The 4,295-nt window shown below is 38.4% G+C and overlaps 1 long non-coding RNA gene across 1 annotated transcript in view; it reads left to right on the top strand.

Moving 5' to 3' along the window:
• The first annotated feature begins 994 nt into the window (after positions 1-994).
• The window catches only part of LOC107572479 (uncharacterized), a 6,263-nt gene continuing 2,962 nt past the window's right edge, over positions 995-4,295 (top strand). Inside the window, exon 1 of the long non-coding RNA XR_001607354.1 lies at positions 995-1,039. This is a non-coding gene — a long non-coding RNA (uncharacterized lncRNA). The remainder of the gene's footprint in view (positions 1,040-4,295) is intronic.

Here is a 4,295-nt window from a genome sequence, read left to right as displayed (position 1 = left end):
TGGCGGGAGAATGCGTGTGACGTCACTGGCAGAGGAAGCGCAGGTGAGTCGCTGCAGGTGACTTCCGCTTTCACATTCCTCCGGAAGGGCGTGTGTTCTTTGAGATGAGTTTGAAACTCTTATTTTTAAGCAGATGAAGCGGTCTCGTGTTGCCTGTGGTTGATCAATACTAAACAAAAACAAGCTACTTATATTTTGTAAATTTTTAAAGTTTGCATATATGTTTTTGTTGGGTATCTTTTTTCATAGATACAAATGTATACGTCGGTCTATATACACATGCCTGAAAAAATCCATGTATTGTTGACCTAAAACTAAATTCAGTATTGCTAACTAAATGATTAAATTATCATTTAAGAGTTTGAAGTATTGAACACATTTTCTGAAAGTGTATAGACCACAGAGTCTATTTGTAAAAAATATATTTTATTTATACCCCTAAAAGTGCGACGTATCCCCTGAGATACAAACATTTACAGGCAGATTATAGAAATTAAAAAATTTAATTCATAACATTTCAACATAAACATAATAAGATAATGCTTAACAACAATTTGTTAAACATGTAAGTCCCCAATAAATATTGCAAATATGTGAAATACATCAACTTTTAAATGAGTGTGAGTATTTTCCCACAACAGGAGACCATAATGTTTTTAAATGAGCGAAACAAATAATGTATGAACAAAGTCACCAGATCTAAATATTCACAACAAACACAACACGTTTTTGTATTCATATTAGTTATTATGAAGAGTCTATAGATCATCCACAACATTTCAGGTGCAATATTTCATTAACAGACATAGTTGAAATATTTGTTATGGTGTTTATCATGTGATTATTTCAGTTTTTCATCTGATATTGTAACATTTGCTCACACAGAGAACACGTCTATGAAAGTACTTAGTGTTCCTTTAATCTCTCTCTGTTATAGTTCAGTTCAGCAGAAGAAATCAGAACCAGAGCCCAGCTGTGTGTCTATGAAGAGTGACGCTTCTATGTATCCTCCAGTTTATTTTAAGAGTGATGACACAAGGTTTAACCTCAAGTATGAATTTTATTTTTTTGTAAGAGATATGATTATAGTTAGGTATTTTTAAATTGAAAGTGAAAAGCTCTAAAATTACAAATCTGAAAACAAAACGTTAACCTAACGTTCTCTTTCTAACATCCGTTCAGTATCTCACTATATAGACCACTCCTGTATTGCAGATATGCTGTATGTACAGACACAACAAACACTTACTGTATACTTAATAAGATAATACAGTGAACACAAGCACCAATCTGTTTACTGAATTATAAAAATGTTTGTGAATGACCTGAATGAAGTGTTATTACATATCAGGCACTGGTTCCACTCCTAACACTGAAGGAGCCAGAGATGACTGTCACATCTAACTCCACGCTGCACAAATGTCCTGAATCGAAACTCCCCTTAACAGTGACCAGAAAGTAGTCATTCCTCTAGTGGAGTAAGCACGAAGCCCATGGAGGTTGTACATTTGCGTCCTTGTAACACATTACAGTTGCATCCACCACCAGTGAGAAAGCCGCTGACATGAAATAGGTGTCCCCCTGTAATTGTCAGGCCAAGAGACGAAGAGCTGATTACTTGTAACAGTCTTATCTTCTGCATCTAAAAATGCAGAGGATGCACTGGGCATAAACCGTGTAACCGCTCTTCCTCTCGTGAAGAAAGGAAAAATATGGCGACAGGTAGAGCAGGTGTAGCTATAGCTCTCTTAATATACGGATTAGTTTGAACTTTCCTAAAACCGGTTAACACAATTACATTTTTAAATCGTGTCAGATCTAATTGTCAACATCTTTATGGGAAATTACTTTTGGACAGCATCGATATATCAACTCAACAAACGAAACAAGCTGTGGGAAACCTTGGATATGGGAGGCACATTTTAGCAGTGACTTTTATTTTTCCATCCTTATACTAGTCAAGTCAAGTCACCTTTATTTATATAGCGCTTTTAACAATACAGATTGTGACAAAGCAACTGAACAGCATTAATTACGAAAATAGGGTCGTCGCCCGGGACCTGGCTTGCGTCTTCCTCTGCGGGTGCACCCAGGGTCCATGGTGTCCCGGCGCCGGAGTGAAGGACATCTGGGAAGATCGCGTCCTGGGTGCACCAGGCCTGTGCAGAGAAACACACGGAGTAGAGGTGTTGGGAGAGGTAGCAGAGCGCTGTATACTTACCCCGGACTTGTGAGTGTCAGCCTGGGATGTTTCCAGCGCGGCTCTCCGCTCTCTCAGCAGGGCCTGCCTCTCCACCAGGTCGCAGATCTGCTTCTCCATGCCCTCCAGCTCGACCTGCACCGAATGCAGCTTGAACGTGTCCTCACTTGCACTCAAATGTAGACACAAATCCTCCATTAAAGCAAGTAACAATATAACAGAGTAAAACAATGTTAATGTGTGTGAATGGAGTATTAGCAATGTAAGCGAGATTAGCGGCAACCACGCTGGCGATGCTAACAGGCTATATGCTAATAGCGAACTCGGGAAATCAAAATAAAACTAGTGATAACAAAGCGCTCTGATTGTTTTTGTTGTAGAATACGATAGGGGATATATTCACACGTTATAGAAATTAAAATACAAGGCTCGAAATTGCGACCATTTTGGTTCAGAGTATGTGCCTTCTGAGTGTTGATACGGTGACCTGTCTGCCGTTCTATGAAATGTTAGGCTACATAACCAATTAAATTAACTTTATTGCAGATTTTAGATTGGTTAATATTAGCTGTCAATCACCCAGTCACTGCTTTCCGCTGTCAGGTGACAGGGAGCTAACTACCGCGGGGAATAAAAAAAGGCTGAAGAAGAGAGAAAATAAAAAAAGAAACACTGACAGATTTCTTTTGTGAACCACATAAAGTTACAAATAATGGTGCTGGTGATAGTCATCATGTGGTGAATATTGATCCACCAGCCGAATAGAAGGCGTACAGTTTTCGGAGAGAGTGGTTGAAAGACTTCTAGTGGCTCCGCTATGAAAATGGTTCTATGCACTGCGTTCACTGTAAAGCCTGTGGGACGGAGTTTGCAGGTAACCGCGTTCGCATCTACACATTTCGTGATTGTTGTTTTACGATGTGCGGTTTGACATTATCGAGTATATTGCAAAATCCAAACAAAACACACCTACAAGAGAGTGCACGCATACATGACGTGAAGTCTATTAGGTTAGATTAGTGCACGTGCGCATTTAGAGTGCGTTCTTTCACGGCATGATTCAGTCTGTTAAAATGCATCACAAAATTCAAGATATGGGGCCTTTACACAATTTCATATAGTTCAGGGGTAGGCAACGTCGGTCCTGGAGTGCCGTTGTCCTGCAGAGTTTAGCTCCAACCCTCAAAAAAACTCACTTGTCTGTAGCCTTTGTAATCCTGAAGACCTTGATTAGCTTGTTCATGTGTGTTTGATTGGGGTTAGAGTGGAACTCTGCACGACAGCGGCACTCCGACGTTGCCTATCCCTGATATAGTTAATCAATATCACAAGAAGAGTGCCGTTTCCTCCAAAAATCAGCATGATTACAAATGTGATATTGATTTTTATACAACTGTTCAATAAAAAAAGTTAATATTATGAGACTTACATTTTAGACACTACATTGCCTGTTTTTGCTCTATTTCGCCAACAAAAATAATTCCAAGCACAGTCACAGCACTGTTTTGCGTCTCTGAGCAACATGAGGGCGTTTCGTTCCTGAATGAAGCATTCGTTAAATGATTCGGTTCAATTGCAATGACTCACTTATTAACAGTGACTTGCTGCCACCTGCTGGCGGTTTTAATTTCACATTTAAATTTTCTAATATTTCAAATATCAGTATTCCACGTTTGATGTTTACAATATTAAAATATTATTTATGCATGTGTAACTGCAGGCTAAATGCATTCATGTCCTGCATTAATCAGTGTGTAAATGCATCTAAATGCCATTTCAGATGCAGCTTCTGTGTTTCCTCTGCATTGCAAAGATGAATTTTGTTGATTAATACTTTCATTTACTTGATAACAGCCCAAATGTCTTATTATAATTGACTGATTAAATGTAAGAATTTGACTCAAATAGTAATGCACACTTTTAGAAAAAATGGCTTTAAGGTAAAAATGACCATAAAAGGTAAAAATATATTTAAACTTATTGGAAAAGATTTGTCACTGCTGTGAACTGACCACCACACAGAATATGAAGAATATAAAAAATTTTAGGAGTCAGCTGTCCACTGTAGTCCTTAAGATATCAGCACAGTAACACT

Source organism: Sinocyclocheilus grahami, unplaced genomic scaffold (genome assembly GCF_001515645.1).
Source record: "Sinocyclocheilus grahami isolate Dianchi unplaced genomic scaffold, SAMN03320097.WGS_v1.1 scaffold1757.1, whole genome shotgun sequence".
NCBI lineage: Eukaryota > Metazoa > Chordata > Actinopteri > Cypriniformes > Cyprinidae > Sinocyclocheilus > Sinocyclocheilus grahami.
This window is presented reverse-complemented; position numbering and strand designations above follow the sequence as displayed.